This window comes from Lissotriton vulgaris, chromosome 1_1, assembly GCF_964263255.1.
Source record: "Lissotriton vulgaris chromosome 1_1, aLisVul1.2, whole genome shotgun sequence".
Lineage (NCBI taxonomy): Eukaryota > Metazoa > Chordata > Amphibia > Caudata > Salamandridae > Lissotriton > Lissotriton vulgaris.
Window position 1 is genome coordinate 1,368,200,698 of NC_141685.1, and position 20,407 is coordinate 1,368,221,104.

The 20,407-nt window shown below is 43.1% G+C and overlaps 4 non-coding genes across 4 annotated transcripts; all 4 read right to left on the reverse strand.

Annotated features, from left to right (window-relative positions):
* Window positions 1-2,444: 2,444 nt before the first annotated feature.
* TRNAS-AGA (transfer RNA serine (anticodon AGA)) lies at window positions 2,445-2,526 on the reverse strand. The gene has a single exon. It is a non-coding gene; the product is annotated as a tRNA-Ser (tRNA).
* Window positions 2,527-4,025: 1,499 nt separating this feature from the next.
* On the reverse strand, window positions 4,026-4,097 carry TRNAH-GUG (transfer RNA histidin (anticodon GUG)). Its single transcript has one exon. It is a non-coding gene; the product is annotated as a tRNA-His (tRNA).
* Window positions 4,098-5,378: 1,281 nt separating this feature from the next.
* Window positions 5,379-5,460, reverse strand: TRNAS-AGA (transfer RNA serine (anticodon AGA)). Its single transcript has one exon. It is a non-coding gene; the product is annotated as a tRNA-Ser (tRNA).
* A 12,075-nt stretch (window positions 5,461-17,535) lies between these two features.
* Window positions 17,536-17,617, reverse strand: TRNAS-AGA (transfer RNA serine (anticodon AGA)). Its single transcript has one exon. It is a non-coding gene; the product is annotated as a tRNA-Ser (tRNA).
* Window positions 17,618-20,407: the final 2,790 nt, after the last annotated feature.

Genomic DNA, 20,407 nt, shown 5'->3' on the forward strand with positions numbered 1-20,407 from the left:
AAACCTGATGTTTTACTCATGTTATCCTTAGTTCGTTTTTGTTAGACCTTGCATTCTTAAGGTGGTCCTAACCCCACCTTATTGCTTTTCACCTTCGCATTTTGCTGTATCTTTTTGTTGGCCTTAGGACTCTGATCACTTTATCGCTACTAATCCGTGCTGAAGTGCACGTGCTTCTTCCCTAATCATGTGTATAATTGGAGTATACCTGACTGACAGATTTAATTTACTTGAAAGCCCCTTGTAAAGTGGTATACCATATACCCAGGGACTGATTGTGCCGCCCAAAGAAATAGCATTTCAAACCTGTCTCAAGCCTGCTACTGCAGTGCCTGTGCTGCAGTGTACTGCCACTTCGACTTGGCATTTAAAACTACTTGCCAAGCCTTAAACTCCAATTTTATTACATATCAGTAACCCCTAAGGTAGGCCCTAGGTAGTCCTAGGGGCATCATGCTATGTAAGTAAAAGGTAAGACATGTACTGTGGTAGTTTGTATGTCCTAGTAGTATCAAACAGTCTATTACATTTTTCACTACTGTGAGGTCTGCCCCTCTCATAGGTTAGCTTTGGGTATTCCCTTATACTTTTTGGGGGGTAATTCCATATCAGAGAGGAAAAGCTTTATTTATTTATTGATAAATCCTATCTACTGGTGAGGTTGGATTTAATCTTACTATTGTATAAATGCCATTTTTAGAGAGTGAGCATTTCTCTGCACTTACTGCTCTATTTGCATGAAAACCTGTCTTCAATTGACGTCTGGATTGGGCTGCGAGACAGCTACATATGTGCATTCCGTGTAGACAGCCACAACACAGGTCACTCAACTGCAACTGCATTCATCTGCATTCTGATTGGCCTGGGGGAGAGCTCCGCTCCCCTTACCGCAAATATGTTCAAGAACGATAATTTATGTCAGTAAGTACAGTATACCTACATCTTATAATCATGTGTGCTCAAATAATTTGTCGTTAGATCGTTTAAATATTGAAAAGGATCTGTTTTTAATAGACATTTTACAAAAAGAACTGGTACATTTGGGAATTCTGTAAAGGAAAAACCCAACTGCCGTGACATTGCCAACCACAATGCCGTGACTCGGATTTGAGCCGAGGTTGCTGCGGCCACAACGCAGAGTACTAACCACTATACGATCACGGCGAGCTACTTGGGCTCAATAACGTACAGTGACATGAAGAAATTATAATTCGGAACACTCAGGGCTACTCCTGTGATAGGCTGAATGTGTTCATTGCTTCCTCATTCCTTATACAAAGGATTTATCTCCTCAGTGGTTGATAGGCTGAAACCGTTTCCTGGCCGCCTGCTTGTGAACGGCAGGAGTCAAAGGTCACACATACACTGGTGGGCCTGTGATGGGACACCAATGCAGAGAAACGCACCTGGCGCAGATATTCTATTCTGTTTATGAGACCTGCATCTCTCCTGTACCTCCTCAAGCCATCTGTATGTGAAGCAAGAAAGAGTTAAGGAACGGTCCATCTACACTTTTATTGGGAGGATGCTGCCGTGAGCTCCTCCCAGCTAATCACACAAACAGCAGTAAAGCAAGATAACTACACAGTTAGGGGGGACTGCATGGTTAGGTTTTTGAGGAATTATTGAAACTGACCTCAGTGACCCATAATCAGAGCTGTGGCTAATGACTGCATGCCTAATTATGATGAAGCAAGCACCATGGCTCGTAGGGGCCCCACAACACACTTTTCTTAGCTCATTGAATTAAAGTATAAACTTCTGCCATGTGTGAGTGGTAAAGGCTTGTTAATTTTGTTGCTTTTCAAATTCACGTCTGACAACAAGACGAAGGAACATTGGGGCATCAGACGCTTTGGAAAGTAGCCACCAACTGCAGAGAAAGAGGGAAAAGACAGTATGAGGTGTGGAGAAAACATCAGCAGGTACAAGGAGCTCAAATGAGATTAATGGCGCCTAAATAGAGCACGTAAAGGAACAGTTACAAATCTAAGAAAAGGGAAAGAAAAGACTAGGAAAAAACACAGAAAGAGCTTGTAGATGAAATTCTCTTCCAGGAACAGCAGGTTAAAAGAAATTACACAGGGAGCAGTTAAGCTTGTAACACGGGGGAGAATAGAAAACAAAATGCAGTTTTATGAAGTGTGTTTGCCTAATCTAGCTAGCACTTTTATTTCATATCTCTATTTGCTTCTTTTATTGGTAAAGTAAGTTTCAAGTGCATGCACAGGTATGACCGAGAGAGCCAGGGTATAATAATTTGAAGCGTTTGCACCAGCGCTAATGAAGGACGAGAGCTATAGCAAAGATATGAAAGGGGGAGCGATAATAAATATGTGATATGGCAATAGTGAACCCAAAATAAGCCACCTATTTATAAAACTGACATGGGAGAAATAATAAAGGTTAACTTCTGAAATTATAGCCGATGTTAGAAAGATTCTCGTTGTCGGCAGGATTCGAACCTGCGCGGGGAGACCCCAATGGATTTCTAGTCCATCGCCTTAACCACTCGGCCACAACAACTGACTGTAAAGCGTGTGCACATAATCTGTATGCAAGTTTTCAAGGTGTCCCACAGCAAATTCCTGATATTCTGCAATGCACTTTTTAAAAATAATGTTTTTTTCAGCAGGCACATTCTCTCCTAAAAACAAAAATTGCATGCGTATATCTCTAGTTTGGAATACCATAGGCTTGCATGCATACTCTCATGGGTCACTCAAGTTTTTTGGACCCTATTGCACTCTGTTTTCGTGCTGCTTTTAGTATATGGCCCATATTACAGAAGTCTACCATCTTTGAGTATTTGAGGCTCCTTTGTAAGTGCTTTATATTTTTTCCTTGAAGAGCTATATAATAAAGGGTTCCGGGAAAGATTGCATTTATGGAAGATAAAAGAAGGCCCACTTGTCTCACCAAATGCTGTAGAGAAACCTGATGTTTTACTCATGTTATCCTTAGTTCGTTTTTGTTAGACCTTGCATTCTTAAGGTGGTCCTAACCCCACCTTATTGCTTTTCACATTCGCATTTTGCTGTATCTTTTTGTTGGCCTTAGGACTCTGATCACTTTATCGCTACTAATCAGTGCTGAAGTGCACGTGCTTCTTCCCTAATCATGTGTATAATTGGAGTATACCTGACTGACAGATGTAATTTACTTGAAAGCCCCTTGTAAAGTGGTATACCATATACCCAGGGACTGATTGTGCCGCCCAAAGAAATAGCATTTCAAACCTGTCTCAAGCCTGCTACTGCAGTGCCTGTGCTGCAGTGTACTGCCACTTCGACTTGGCATTTAAAACTACTTGCCAAGCCTTAAACTCCAATTTTATTACATATCAGTAACCCCTAAGGTAGGCCCTAGGTAGTCCTAGGGGCATCATGCTATGTAAGTAAAAGGTAAGACATGTACTGTGGTAGTTTGTATGTCCTAGTAGTATCAAACAGTATATTACATTTTTCACTACTGTGAGGTCTGCCCCTCTCATAGGTTAGCATTGGGTATTCCCTTATACTTTTTGGGGGGTAATTCCATATCAGAGAGGAAAAGCTTTATTTATTTATTGATAAATCCTATCTACTGGTGAGGTTGGATTTAATCTTACTATTGTATAAATGCCATTTTTAGAGAGTGAGCATTTCTCTGCACTTACTGCTCTATTTGCATGAAAACCTGTCTTCAATTGACGTCTGGATTGGGCTGCGAGACAGCCACATATGTGCATTCCCTGTAGACAGCCACAACACAGGTCACTCAACTGCAACTGCATTCATCTGCATTCTGATTGGCCTGGGGGAGAGCTCCGCTCCCCTTACCGCAAATATGTTCAAGAACGATAATTTATGTCAGTAAGTACAGTATACCTACATCTTATAATCATGTGTGCTCAAATATTTTGTCGTTAGATCGTTTAAATATTGAAAAGGATCTGTTTTTAATAGACATTTTACAAAAACAACTGGTACATTTGGGAATTCTGTAAAGGAAAAACCCAACTGCCGTGACATTGCCAACCATAATGCCATGACTCGGATTCGAACCGAGGTTGCTGCGGCCACAACGCAGAGTACTAACCACTATACGATCATGGCGAGCTACTTGGGCTCAATAACGTACAGTGACATGAAGAAATTATAATTTGGAACACTCAGGGCTACTCCTGTGATAGGCTGAATGTGTTCATTGCTTCCTCATTCCTTATACAAAGGCTTTATCTCCTCAGTGGTTGATAGGCTGAAACCGTTTCCTGGCCGCCTGCTTGTGAACTGGCAGGAGTCAAAGATCGCACATACACTGGTGGGCCTGTGATGGGACACCAATGCAGAGAAACACACCTGGCGAAGATATTCTATTCTGTTTATTAGACCTGCATCTCCCCTGTACCTCCTCAAGCCATCTGTATGTGAAGCAAGAAAGAGTTAAGGAACGGTCCATCTACACTTTTATTGGGAGGATGCTGCCGTGAGCTCCTCCCAGCTAATCACACAAACAGCAGTAAAGCAAGATAACTACACAGTTAGGGGGGACTGCATGCTTAGGTTTTTGAGGAATTATTGAAACTGACCTCAGTGACCCATAATCAGAGCTGTGGCTAATGACTGCATGCCTAATTATGATGAAGCAAGCACCATGGCTCGTAGGGGCCCCACAACACACTTTTCTTAGCTCATTGCATTAAAGTATAAACTTCTGCCATGTGTGAGTGGTAAAGGCTTGTTAATTTTGTTGCTTTTCAAATTCACGTCTGACAACAAGATGAAGGAACATTGGGGCATCAGACGCTTTGGAAAGCAGCCACCAACGGCAGAGAAAGAGGGAAAAGACAGTATGAGGTGTGGAGAAAACAGCAGCAGGTACAAGGAGCTCAAATGAGATTAATGGCACCTAAATAGAGCACGTAAAGGAACTGTTACAAATCTAAGAAAAGGGAAAGAAAAGACTAGGAAAAAACACAGAAAGAGCTTGTAGATGAAATTCTCTTCCAGGAACAGCAGGTTAAAAGAAATTACACAGGGAGCAGTTAAGCTTGTAACACGTGGGAGAATAGAAAAGAAAATGCAGTTTTATGAAGTGTGTTTGCCTAATCCAGCTAGCACTTTTATTTTATTTCTCTATTTGCTTCTTTTATTGGTAAAGTAAGTTTCAAGTGCATGCACAGGTATGACCGAGAGAGCCAGGGTATAATAATTTGAAGCGTTTGCACCAGCGCTAATGAAGGACGAGAGTTATAGCAAAGATATGAAAGGGGGAGCGATAATAAATATGTGATATGGCAATAGTGACACCAAAATAAGCCACCTATTTATAAAACTGATTTGGAAGAAATACTAAAGGTTAACTTCTGAAATTGTAGCCGATGTTAAAAAGAATCTCGTTGTCCGCAGGATTCGAACCTGCGCGGGGTGACCCCAATGGATTTCTAGTCCATCGCCTTAACCACTCGGCCACAACAACTGACTGGAAGGCATGTGCACATAATCTGTATGCAAGTTTCAAGGTGTCCCACAGCAAATTCCTGATATTCTACAATGCACTTTTTTAAAATAATGTTTTTTTCAGCAGGCACATTCTCTCCTAAAAACAAAAATTGCATGTGTATATCTCTAGTTTGGAATACCATAGGCTTGCATGCATACTCTCATGGGTCACTCAAGTTTTTTGGACCCTATTGCACTCTGTTTTCGTGCTGCTTTTAGTATATGGCCCATATTACAGAAGTCTACCATCTTTGAGTATTTGAGGCTCCTTTGTAAGTGCTTTATATTTTTTCCTTGAAGAGCTATATAATAAAGGGGTCCGGGAAAGATTGCATTCATGGAAGATAAAAGAAGGCCCACTTGTCTCACCAAATGCTGTAGAGAAACCTGATGTTTTACTCATGTTATCCTTAGTTCGTTTTTGTTAGACCTTGCATTCTTAAGGTGGTCCCAACCCCACCTTATTGCTTTTCACCTCCGCATTTTGCTGTATCTTTTTGTTGGCCTTAGGACTCTGATCACTTTATCGCTACTAATCAGTGCTGAAGTGCACGTGCTTCTTCCCTAATCATGTGTATAATTGGAGTATACCTGACTGACAGATTTAATTTACTTGAAAGCCCCTTGTAAAGTGGTATACCATATACCCAGGGACTGATTGTGCCGCCCAAAGAAATAGCATTTCAAACCTGTCTCAAGCCTGCTACTGCAGTGCCTGTGCTGCAGTGTACTGCCACTTCGACTTGGCATTTAAAACTACTTGCCAAGCCTTAAACTCCAATTTTATTACATATCAGTAACCCCTAAGGTAGGCCCTAAGTAGTCCTAGGGGCATCATGCTATGTAAGTAAAAGGTAAGACATGTACTGTGGTAGTTTGTATGTCCTAGTAGTATCAAACAGTCTATTACATTTTTCACTACTGTGAGGTCTGCCCCTCTCATAGGTTAGCATTGGGTATTCCCTTATACTTTTTGGGGGGTAATTCCATATCAGAGAGGAGAAGCCTTATTTATTTATTGATAAATCCTGTCTACTGGTGAGGTTGGATTTAATCTTACTATTGTATAAATGCCATTTTTAGAGAGTGAGCATTTCTCTGCACTTACTGCTCTATTTGCATGAAAACCTGTCTTCAATTGACGTCTGGATTGCGCTGCGAGACAGCTACATATGTGCATTCCCTGTAGACAGCCACAACACAGGTCACTCAACTGCAACTGCATTCATCTGCATTCTGATTGGCCTGGGGGAGAGCTCCGCTCCCCTTACCGCAAATATGTTCAAGAACGATAATTTATGTCAGTAAGTACAGTATACCTACATCTTATAATCATGTGTGTTTAAATAATTTGTCGTTAGATCGTTTAAATATTGAAAAGGATCTGTTTTTAATAGACATTTTACAAAAACAACTGGTACATTTGGGAATTCTGTAAAGGAAAAACCCAACTGCCGTGACATTTCCAACCACAATGCTGTGACTCGGATTTGAACCGAGGTTGCTGCGGCCACAACGCAGAGTACTAACCACTATACGATCACGGCGAGCTACTTGGGCTCAATAACGTACAGTGACATGAAGAAATTATAATTCGGAACACTCAGGGCTACTCCTGTGATAGGCTGAATGTGTTCATTGCTTCCTCATTCCTTATACAAAGGCTTTATCTCCTCAGTGGTTGATAGGCTGAAACCGTTTCCTGGCCGCCTGCTTGTGAACTGGCAGGAGTCAAAGATCACACATACACTGGTGGGCCTGTGATGGGACACCAATGCAGACAAACACACCTGGCGCAGATATTCTATTCTGTTTATTAGACCTGCATCTCCCCTGTACCTCCTCAAGCCATCTGTATGTGAAGCAAGAAAGAGTTAAGTAACGGTCCATCTACACTTTTATTGGGAGGATGCTGCCGTGAGCTCCTCCCAGCTAATCAAACAAACAGCAGTAAAGCAAGATAACTACACAGTTAGGGGGGACTGCATGGTTAGGTTTTTGAGGAATTATTGAAACTGACCTCAGTGACCCATAATCAGAGCTGTGGCTAATGACTGCATGCATAATTATGATGAAGCAAGCACCATGGCTCGTAGGGGCCCCACAACACACTTTTCTTAGCTCATTGAATTAAAGTATAAACTTCTGCCATGTGTGAGTGGTAAAGGCTTGTTAATTTTGTTGCTTTTCAAATTCACGTCTGACAACAAGAAGAAGGAACATTGGGGCATCAGACGCTTTGGAAAGTAGCCACCAACCGCAGAGAAAGAGAGAAAGAGGGAAAAGACAGTATGAGGTGTGGAGAAAACAGCAGCAGGTACAAGGAGCTCAAATGAGATTAATGGCGCCTAAATAGAGCACGTAAAGGAACAGTTACAAATCTAAGAAAAGGGAAAGAAAAGACTAGGAAAAAACACAGAAAGAGCTTGTAGATGAAATTCTCTTCCAGGAACAGCAGGTTAAGGGAAATTACACAGGGAGCAGTTGAGCTTGTAACACGGGGGAGAATAGAAAAGAAAATGCAGTTTTATGAAGTGTGTTTGCCTAATCCAGCTAGCACTTTTATTTTATTTCTCTATTTGCTTCTTTTATTGGTAAAGTAAGTTTCAAGTGCATGCACAGGTATGACCGAGAGAGCCAGGGTATAATAATTTGAAGCGTTTGCACCAGCGCTAATGAAGGACGAGAGTTATAGCAAAGATATGAAAGGGGGAGCGATAATAAATATGTGATATGGCAATAGTGACACCAAAATAAGCCACCTATTTATAAAACTGACATGGAAGAAATACTAAAGGTTAACTTCTGAAATTGTAGCCGATGTTAAAAAGATTCTCGTTCTCGGCAGGATTCGTACCTTAGCGGGGAGACCATGGGCGTCCGCAGAATTTTTTCCAGGGGGGGGCAAAATGTTGACCTCATTACCAGCTCGCCAGGTTTGTATGAGTGTCAATTAACTCTGAGTATAGAGTGTTATTGCAGAAACCTGATGTCCATCTGCTAGTATATTAGTACTGTGTTGGATGGGTGATATGCACTGTTTGATGATGTGCTTTGATGGTATGTAGGAACTCTGCTTTGGGCACATTGATATTCATTTAAGTTCTGAGGCTGAGTACTTTTGAATGTTTACGAGTTGTTCATATTTATTTCATTTGTACTGTGTTTATTAACCATACAATAAAATCAATTTATTTTGAATTGTTCAGTCTAGTGTGTTGGGCTTGGTAGTACTTGTGTGTCATTATTAGTAGTTTTGTAGGTAGTAGGTTAAACCTCAAATATATGCTGTGCTTGCTAGTGAAGAATCCTGCCTACTGTGTGCTGTGGGAGGTTGTATTAATGAGGAGTCCTTGTGAAGCCCACTGCAGTATGTCTGAGCTGTGTTGGGTGCATTTGACACGTTCTATTTATTTTTAATTTTGGACTAAAGTAGAATTGCATAGAAAGATAGTTACAAAATAAAAAAAAACAACAGTACATAGCAGTCATTTAAATTAAGTGCTGATTTTAAAAGGTAGAAAAGGCTCAGTCAATGTTACACAAATTCAACAGCAACCCTTGTACCTACACTCAAGGTAATAGTGTTAAACATTGGATAAGCGCACACAGCAGCATTGGTTGCTCTCCCTTTGACCACAGTGCACACAAGGTAAGGAAACACAACAAGTGGGGTCAGACTGCCAGGGAAGATTGCGCAAGACTGAAAAAGTGGGGAGGCTGCAACAGTGTAGAGCAATGTCAACACTGTAGCCCAAATTAGCTCCCTTCTCTTACCTGGCTCACAATCGTGTCGTACTACTAGTATTCAAATACTAGACCACATACCCTACTCTGCACCTTAAATATGCCCTATACCACCACTGCTATTGGCCTCGCTGTGCATCATAACTGACAGACTGTAGCAGAGCACCCTATTATGGCATAAGTTGTACTTGCACACAGGTAGGCAGGCACTTCGATTCTTCCTGGATGCAACTTCAAATATGCTAATTGATGCCAAACACAGTTCCCATTGCACCACAAACCTGCACATTACTGGAACTCCCAGCCCTGCTAGTGCATCTCAGACCTCGTACCAAGTAATTGCTGTCACTTTGTTACACGATAATCCTGTTTCCTACACACCGCTCTGCAATAACACCGCAGTTGAACTACCAGAAATTCCAATGCTGGAATATGCACAAAGTACTGCCATTGCATCTCAGTCGATACCATGAAGTGCCAGCATTAGCATCGATAGATCTCTGTGCACTTCAGTCCTGTATGCAAACCCCATGTTATTCCACATAGGTCCCCATGCCACAGTCTACATCTGCAGTTGCACAAAGCAAGCATATTAACCTACTGAGTTATCCTATTAGGAATTGAATTGTGATATACAGAATACACACTGACCTTAGCAGCACACGCATTCACCCACTGTGGAACCTTACTAAATGAAGTTTTACGAAATGCTACAATTCAAAGTCAAACTCTTTGTAAAATAACAACGGAGTAGTCTACCTGGAAATAATAGCTAAATAACTATTATAGCCACCTACCAACATACTCACAGCTACAATACAACAAAAAAACCACACCAGCATAATATAAACACGTATAAATATACATCCAAGCTCCATGAGTGCTTGAAAAGGAAAAAGCTGCAGCTGCATGTAGCAAACAGTAGACTGTGCTTTGGTGGGAAGCTGCTGCAGACCAGTTCCCCAAAATACCTTTCAATGACTTGTGATGCTCATGCACACTCCCAGGCACTATGAGGAGACACTATGCAAAATTTCAGGTATCTAAAAGTATTGTGGGAGCCCGAGGCTTTAAATACTAATAGACGGTCTCCAAGAGAAATGCCTCAAAGGCAAGTGCCTTTGTGTTTGCTTTCTTTTCAAACATGGATGCCCACCCCCAATGGAGCTCCTGCTTGTGGCCTAGTCATAGCTACAGGAGAGCCCCAATGCTGATCCTCTCCCTGACCAACGACCCCGCCTCCGCCAGAGCCAACCTGCACGAAGGGATGAGAGAGGTAGCCGAGTGGATGACGACCAGCCGACTGAAACTGAACTCGGACAAGACGGAGGTCCTCATCCTGGGCTCTTCCCCCTCCGCCTGGGACGACTCCTGGTGGCCTCCCGCCCTGGGCACCGCACCCAAACCGACAGACCATGCACGCAACCTGGGCTTCATCCTGGACTCCTCCCTCTCCATGACCAGACAAGTCAACAACGTCTCCTCGGCGTGCTTCAACATCCTACGCATGCTACGGAAGATTTTCCGGTGGATCCCCACCGAGACCAGGAAGACCGTCACCCAGGCCCTCGTCACCAGCCGACTGGACTACGGCAACGCCCTCTACGCCGGTACCACCGCCAAGCTCCAGAAGAGACTCCAGCGGATCCAGAACGCCTCAGCCAGACTCATCCTCGACATCCCACGAACCAGCCACATCACCGGACACCTAAGAGACCTTCACTGGCTCCCCGTCAACAAAAGAATCACCTTCCGCCTCCTCACCCACGCACACAAAGCCCTACATGACCAAGGCCCGAGCTACCTCAACAGCCGGATCAACTTCTACGCACCCAAACGCCACCTTCGATCAGCCAACCACGCCCTCGCCGCCGTCCCCCGCATCCGAAGAGCGACTACAGGAGGAAGGTCCTTCTCCTACCTGGCCGCCAAGACCTGGAACTCCCTCCCTCCCGACCTGCGCCTGACCCAAGACCACCTCTCCTTCAGGAAGAAGCTGAAGACCTGGCTGTTCGAGCAGTAGCGCCCCCCCCCCCCCCCCCAGCGCCTTGAGACCCTACGGGTATGTAGCGCGCTTTACAAGTGTCACTGATTGATTGATTGATGCTGTCAGGCCACTGCCAGCTCCCAGCAGGGCCAGGACAGCCCATGTGCTACGTGGGAACTTGAAGGATTCCATGCTCTCCTGCCTGCTTTGAACAAGTCCAGGTGGAAGGAGAAACAACCCCCTCTTCTTCTGACCCTCTTCTGGCCATCCCCAGAGATATCCTGTGGATCTGGGATGGTGGATGCCACTTGCTTCCCAGTCTAACTCAGTGCCCAAGGGGGCCAGACTTCTCCTGATATTTTATTGGGCCCCGTTGGGCAGATTTAAACAGTTTCTGTGTCATTCTGCTCCTAGTGGCTGGTTGTAGCCACCAGAAGGTTCTCATGATCTTCTAGCCTCTAAATGTTTATATTCCTTTGGGGAGATGGCCTTCCACTCCATACTCAGGACCTGTCCTCTGTCCATCATCTGGCATTCTACTTAATCTGGTGTTACCCGCAGCTGCACACTTCAGCCCTCAACACAGAATACCAACCATGCCTGCACGTTTCAGGTCTCATAGCCCCCATGCCTGCTTGAAGGACACCCATGTAGTAGTAGAAGTCAGGGTTTAGCCCTCTGATGAAGATTTCCTATTTGCAAGCCAAGAACCTAGAGGTTCCATTGTAACTCTTCTTCTCCAAGGTTCACACATAGATCCATCCTAATACTGATCCTCTATGGATGTGAGGGGATAGTGCTACTGGCCCTGGAGAAACAAGTCCTAGTCCTTGAGTGCCAACTAAATTCAGGAGTCCTTGAATCCGTCTTTGCTGTGGGACCAGGTGTCTTTGCTCCTGTACTGGGTACTCCTCTGACGTTGCTTCCCCCAGATTCAGGCTGTTTTCAAAAGTCTCTCCCTGGTGCCACAGTTTTTATGTGGGGTTGAATAGTTCTAGGAGGTAAGAACCTCTCTCTAATCCTGGGATCACACATCATCACTCCACCCCTCTCCCAACCCTCCTGCACAGCATTTTTATATATTTCAAAATGTGTTACTTGAGGTGGTCTTTAGAAAGCCCTCTGTAAGAGCCTGAAACCCCATCCTAACTGCTGCAGCTGCCTGGTCCCATCTGTCCAAAACTCTAAACGACAGACCCTTTTGTCATTGTCTCTGAAGTATGGCCCAGCACAAAGTAAAAAGTACTTATCACATGCAGATTATGTTCCTACTCTTTCCATTCCCAGAAACTGGCACAAGAACTAGCAAATGGCCCTGTTGTGTGGGGAGAACATTGATCCTATAGCTGGTTAGCAGAGTAATTAACTTGTACCAAGAGGTGGAATACGTCAGACAAATATAACAAAACAGAAGGAGTACAGATATCATAAAAGTGACATTGAACCCGCACTAGGTCGATTTTTACCATATAACCAGTGCATCACCCTAGTCTCTAAACCTAACTATGCAAAAACTGTGTTTTGGTGCAAATTTCAATCATAATGTATAATAAATTAATCACACACTGTTTTCTGATCAACACTATGATCTTACTCCATCAATGTCCACTCACATTATAAAGCCTACACCAGGTCAGCACCAATATCTGTAGAATCCCTTCGGCAACAGGCTGCTTGTGTTCAGATACCGGACTTTGCTGTACTGTAGTCCCAATCTCTCAGCCTGCAGACATGTACACACACTTGTTAACATGCAACCAATCCAGAGCTTCTTACCTCCTCTGTACAGCGGTCTATCTTGTTTTAAAAGGTGGAAGTGGTGGCAAGCACTCTCAATCCATTTTAATGGAGCTTACATTAAATGAGACTGAGTAAGTGAGGCTGACTCAGAGTAAAAATCCAAAACCCGAATGGTTCAAAAGCACTTTTCCAAGAGTTTAAATGCATCAGAACCCATTTTCCTACACCTTGCACCTACAATGTATTCTTCTCTGAGAGTGCTTGCTTTACTCCTATCCATATAGACTTCTCTCACTTACTTCATCACTGGCTCTACACTTGTCTGTCAAGGCTGATTGACTTATTACACACTTTCAATTTGTTGAGACAACAGATTCTTTGGTCTCTAAATAATGGTATTGTGTTTGAGAACGGAGTTCTATGACAATATATGAGCACTAGTACATTCAGGTTGTTCTTAACTCTGCTTAGGCAGATCAAAACGTGTAATTATATTTGCGAAAATTAAACGCAGACTGCCAGGCCTTCCATCCCGAGGCCGTGGCTCATTTTGGAGATTTTATAGCGCCGACACCACTCCTCCTCCGCCTCCTCACGAGAACCACTCAAATGCCTGCTACTAATTTGATTTTAACTAGGTTGTTGCAGACAGAAAGGTGTCTTGAAACAGGCCTTTTTGGAAGCGGGGGTACCGGGGGCACCTGGCTTACCGAGCAATAAAAAGGGTTTACTCGCTGGATCCAGCCTCTGTCAGCGTAGAAAAGACACATGAAAGGCAGCAGAATTTCAACATTCCGCAACATAGTCTACATGACCATTTTGTAGCCGTGCACGGATGCTGAAAAGATGTCCCGTGTTCCATGTAAAATAAACTTTTACAGCTGGATTCCTCTCCATTCATTCAAGAAAAGGCAATTCTAAAACCGTTACTTATGCGCTGGCGTCACCTCGCTTTACAACGTTTGGGGGATGTAGATAGCCATAGATCGGGGCCACTGGAATTAGGCATCAAGGGAGGAGGGGAGGGCCAAATTATGCGGCAGGAATTATGCGCATGAATAATACCTGTGAGGCTTTCTGTTAATGGGTCCTGGGCGGCGGCTCAAGCAGACGTAATGGGGGGCTGTGATGATATGCGAGGGAATGGGAAAGGTTGTGATTCGTCGTGAACCCACTACCGCCTTCAGATAATATTATACACACGACAAACCATTATTTTTTCATGAGAAACAGATTTCTCTTACTTGCAGACCTTCGCTAAATGCTACTCGGAACAGGCAAGGCAGCAGCCGTTTTCCCGAATTCCTGCTCGGCGCCGGGCTGCTCCTAATGTTGTGTCACCGGGCCGGCCCTGGAAACAAACACCACTGTGTGTGTGTGGTGGGGCCCGGCTGTGTGTGACCTTACGCGCGGGTGCGCCCTGCGCGGTACTTTGCAGAGTAAGATAGGTGGCGCAGCACTCTCAGGCGTCATGATGTCATAGGGATTTTGGTGCTGCTGCTGGCCTAAAATTCTACAATGAAGAGGCCTGCTCACAAAATAAAAACTTCAGAAGTTCGGTTCTTCCATTTTATTTATTGAAAATAAATGTTATGCCACACTGACTCACTAGATCCAGGGGGGGGCAAGTGCCCCCCCTTGCCCCCTCCTGCGGACGCCCATGGGGGAGACCCCAATGGATTTCTAGTCCATCGCCTTAACCACTCGGCCACAACAAGTGACTGTAAGGCGTGTGCAAATAATCTGTATGCAAGTTTTCAAGGTGTCCCACAGCAAATTCCTGATATTCTGCAATGCACTTTTTAAAAATAATGTTTTTTTCAGCAGGCACATTCTCTCCTAAAAACAAAAATTGCATGCGTATATCTCTAGTTTGGAATACCATAGGCTTGCATGCATACTCTCATGGGTCACTCAAGTTTTTTGGACCCTATTGCACTCTGTTTTCGTGCTGCTTTTAGTATATGGCCCATATTACAGAAGTCTACCATCTTTGAGTATTTGAGGCTCCTTTGTAAGTGCTTTATATTTTTTCCTTGAAGAGCTATATAATAAAGGGGTCCGGGAAAGATTGCATTTATGGAAGATAAAAGAAGGCCCACTTGTCTCACCAAATGCTGTAGAGAAACCTGATGTTTTACTCATGTTATCCTTAGTTCGTTTTTGTTAGACCTTGCATTCTTAAGGTGGTCCCAACCCCACCTTATTGCTTTTCACCTCCGCATTTTGCTGTATCTTTTTGTTGGCCTTAGGAGTCTGATCACTTTATCGCTACTAATCAGTGCTGAAGTGCACGTGCTTCTTCCCTAATCATGTGTATAATTGGAGTATACCTGACTGACAGATTTAATTTACTTGAAAGCCCCTTGTAAAGTGGTATACCATATACCCAGGGACTGATTGTGCCGCCCAAAGAAATAGCATTTCAAACCTGTCTCAAGCCTGCTACTGCAGTGCCTGTGCTGCAGTGTACTGCCACTTCGACTTGGCATTTAAAACTACTTGCCAAGCCTTAAACTCCAATTTTATTACATATCAGTAACCCCTAAGGTAGGCCCTAGGTAGTCCTAGGGGCATCATGCTATGTAAGTAAAAGGTAAGACATGTACTGGTGTAGTTTGTATGTCCTAGTAGTATCAAACAGTCTATTACATTTTTCACTACTGTGAGGTCTGCCCCTCTCATAGGTTAGCATTGGGTATTCCCTTATACTTTTTTGGGGGTAATTCCATATCAGAGAGGAGAAGCTTTATTTATTTATTGATAAATTCTATCTACTGGTGAGGTTGGATTTCATCTTACTATTGTATAAATGCCATTTTTAGAGAGTGAGCATTTCTCTGCACTTACTGCTCTATTTGCATGAAAACCTGTCTTCAATTGACGTCTGGATTGGGCTGCGAGACAGCTACATATGTGCATTCCCTGTAGACAGCCACAACACAGGTCACTCAACTGCAACTGCATTCATCTGCATTCTGATTGGCCTGGGGGAGAGCTCCGCTCCCCTTACAGCAAATATGTTCAAGAACGATAATTTATGTCAGTAAGTACAGTATACCTACATCTTATAATCATGTGTGTTTAAAATTTTTGTCGTTAGATCGTTTAAATATTGAAAAGGATCTGTTTTTAATAGACATTTTACAAAAACAACTGGTACATTTGGGAATTCTGTAAAGGAAAAACCCAACTGCCGTGACATTGCCAACCACAATGCCGTGACTCAGATTCGAACTGAGGTTGCTGCGGCCACAACACAGAGTACTAACCACTATACGATCACTGCGAGCTACTTGGGCTCAATAACGTACAGTGACATGAAGAAATTATAATTCGGAACACTCAGGGCTACTCCGGTGATAGGCTGAATGTGTTCATTGCTTCCTCATTCCTTATACAAAGGCTTTATCTCCTCAGTGGTTGATAGGCTGAAACCGTTTCCTGGCCACCTGCTTGTGAACTGGCAGGAGTCAAAGATCACACATACACTGGTGGGCCTGTGATGGGACACCTATGCAGAGAAACACACCTGGCGCAGATATTCTATTCTGTTTATTAGACCTGCATCTCCCCTGTACCTCCTCAAGCCATCTGTATGTGAAGCAAGAAAGAGTTAAGGAACGGTCCATCTACACCTTTATTGGGAGTATGCTGCCGTGAGCTCCTCCCAGCTAATCACACAAACAGCAGTAAAGCAAGATAACTACACAGTTAGGGGGGACTGCATGGTTAGGTTTTTGAGGAATTATTGAAACTGACCTCAGTGACCCATAATCAGAGCTGTGGCTAATGACTGCATGCCTAATTATGATGAAGCAAGCACCATGGCTCGTAGGGGCCCCACAACACACTTTTCTTAGCTCATTGAATTAAAGTATAAACTTCTGCCATGTGTGAGTGGTAAAGGCTTGTTAATTTTGTTGCTTTTCAAATTCACGTCTGACAACAAGACGAAGGAACATTGGGGCATCAGACACTTTGGAAAGTAGCCACCAACCGCATGGAAAGAGAGAAAGAGGGAAAAGGCAGTATGAGGTGTGGAGAAAACAGCAGCAGGTACAAGGAGCTCAAATGAGATTAATGGCGCCTAAATAGAGCACGTAAAGGAACAGTTACAAATCTAAGAAAAGGGAAAGAAAAGACTAGGAAAAAACACAGAAAGAGCTTGTAGATGAAATTCTCTTCCAGGAACAGCAGGTTAAGAGAAATTACACAGGGAGCAGTTAAGCTTGTAACACGGGGGAGAATAGAAAAGAAAATGCAGTTTTATGAAGTGTGTTTGCCTAATCCAGCTAGCACTTTTATTTCATTTCTCTATTTGCTTCTTTTATTGGTAAAGTAAGTTTCAAGTGCATGCACAGGTATGACCGAGAGAGCCAGGGTATAATAATTTGAAGCGTTTGCACCAGCGCTAATGAAGGACGAGAGTTATAGCAAAGATATGAAAGGGGGAGCGATAATAAATATGTGATATGGCAATAGTGACACCAAAATAAGCCACCTATTTATAAAACTGACATGGAAGAAATACTAAAGGTTAACTTCTGAAATTGTAGCCGAAGTTAAAAAGATTCTCGTTGTCGGCAGGATTCGAACCTGCGCGGGGAGACCCCAATGGATTTCTAGTCCATCGCCTTAACCACTCGGCCACAACAACTGACTGTAAGGCGTGTGCACATAATCTGTATGCAAGTTTTCAAGGTGTCCCACAGCAAATTCCTGATATTCTGCAATGCACTTTTTAAAAATAATGTTTTTTTCAGCAGGCACATTCTCTCCTAAAAACAAAAATTGCATGCGTATATCTCTAGTTTGGAATACCATAGGCTTGCATGCATACTCTCATGGGTCACTCAAGTTTTTTGGACCCTATTGCACTCTGTTTTTGTGCTGCTTTTAGTATATGGCCCATATTACAGAAGTCTACCATCTTTGACTATTTGAGGCTCCTTTGTAGGTGCTTTATATTTTTTCCTTGAAGAGCTATATAATAAAGGGGTCCGGGAAAGATTGCATTTATGGAAGATAAAAGAAGGCCCACTTGTCTCACCAAATGCTGTAGAGAAACCTGATGTTTTACTCATGGTATCCTTAGTTCGTTTTTGTTAGACCTTGCATTCTTAAGGTGGTCCCAACCCCACCTTATTGCTTTTCACCTCCGCATTTTGCTGTATCTTTTTGTTGGCCTTAGGACTCTGATCACTTTATCGCTACTAATCAGTGCTGAAGTGCACGTGCTTCTTCCCTAATCATGTGTATAATTGGAGTATACCTGACTGACAGATTTAATTTACTTGAAAGCCCCTTGTAAAGTGGTATACCATATACCCAGGGACTGATTGTGCCGCCTAAAGAAATAGCATTTCAAACCTGTCTCAAGCCTGCTACTGCAGTGCCTGTGCTGCAGTGTACTGCCACTTCGACTTGGCATTTAAAACTACTTGCCAAGCCTTAAACTCCAATTTTATTACATATCAGTAACCCCTAAGGTAGGCCCTAAGTAGTCCTTGGGGCATCATGCTATGTAAGTAAAAGGTAAGACATGTACTGTGGTAGTTTGTATGTCCTAGTAGTATCAAACAGTCTATTACATTTTTCACTACTGTGAGGTCTGCCCCTCTCATAGGTTAGCATTGGGTATTCCCTTATACTTTTTGGGTGGTAATTCCATATCAGAGAGGAGAAGCTTTATTTATTTATTGATAAATCCTATCTACTGGTGAGGTTGGATTTAATCGTACTATTGTATAAATGCCATTTTTAGAGAGTGAGCATTTCTCTGCACTTACTGCTCTATTTGCATGAAAACCTGTCTTCAATTGACGTCTGGATTGGGCTGCGAGACAGCTACATATGTGCATTCCCTGTAGACAGCCACAACACAGGTCATTCAACTGCAACTGCATTCATCTGCATTCTGATTGGCCTGGGGGAGAGCTCCGCTCCCCTTACCGCAAATATGTTCAAGAACGATAATTTATGTCAGTAAGTACAGTATACCTACATCTTATAATCATGTGTGTTTAAATATTTTGTCGTTAGATCGTTTAAATATTGAAAAGGATCTGTTTTTAATAGACATTTTACAAAAACAACTGGTACATTTGGGAATTCTGTAAAGGAAAAACCCAACTGCCGTGACATTGCCAACCACAATGCCGTGACTCGGATTCAAACCGAGGTTGCTGCGGCCACAACGCAGAGTACTAACCACTATACGATCACGGCGAGCTACTTGGGCTCGATAACGTACAGTGACATGAAGAAATTATAATTCGGAACACTCAGGGCTACTCCTGTGATAGGCTGAATGTGTTCATTGCTTCCTCATTCCTTATACAAAAGCTTTATCTCCTCAGTGGTTGATAGGCTGAAACCGTTTTCTGGCCGCCTGCTTGTGAACTGGCAGGAGTCAAAGATCACACATACACTGGTGGGCCTGTGATGGGACACTAATGCAGAGAAACACACCTGGCGCAGATATTCTATTCTGTTTATTAGACCTGCATCTCCCCTGTACCTCCTCAAGCCATCTGTATGTGAAGCAAAAAAGAGTTAAGGAACGGTCCATCTACACTTTTATTGGGAGGATGCTGCCGTGAGCTCCTCCCAGCTAATCACACAAACAGCAGTAAAGCAAGATAACTACACAGTTAGGGGAGACTGCATGGTTAGGTTTTTGAGGAATTATTGAAACTGACCTCAGTGACCCATAATCAGAGCTGTGGCTAATGACAGCATGCCTAATTATGATGAAGCAAGCACCATGGCTCGTAGGGGCCCCGCAACACACTTTTCTTAGCTCATTGAATTAAAGTATAAACTCCTGCCATGTGTGAGTGGTAAAGGCTTGTTAATTTTGTTGCTTTTCAAATTCACGTCTGACAACAAGACGAAGGAACATTCGGGCATCAGACGCTTTGGAAAGTAGCCACCAACCGCAGAGAAAGAGAGAAAGAGGGAAAAGACAGTATGAGGTGTGGAGAAAACAGCAGCAGGTACAAGGAGCTCAAATGCGATTAATGGCGCATAAATAGAGCACGTAAAGGAACAGTTCAAATCTAAGAAAAGGGAAAGAAAAGACTAGGAAAAAACACAGAAAGAGCTTGTAGATGAAATTCTCTTCCATGGACAGCAGGTTAAGAGAAATTACACAGGGAGCAGTTAAGCTTGTAACACGGGGGAGAATAGAAAAGAAAATGCAGTTTTATGAAGTGTGTTTGCCTAATCCAGCTAGCACTTTTATTTTATTTCTCTATTTGCTTCTTTTATTGGTAAAGTAAGTTTCAAGTGCATGCACAGGTATGACCGAGAGAGCCAGGGTATAATAATTTGAAGCGTTTGCACCAGCGCTAATGAAGGACGAGAGTTATAGCAAAGATATGAAAGGGGGAGCGATAATAAATATGTGATATGGCAATAGTGACACCAAAATAAGCCACCTATT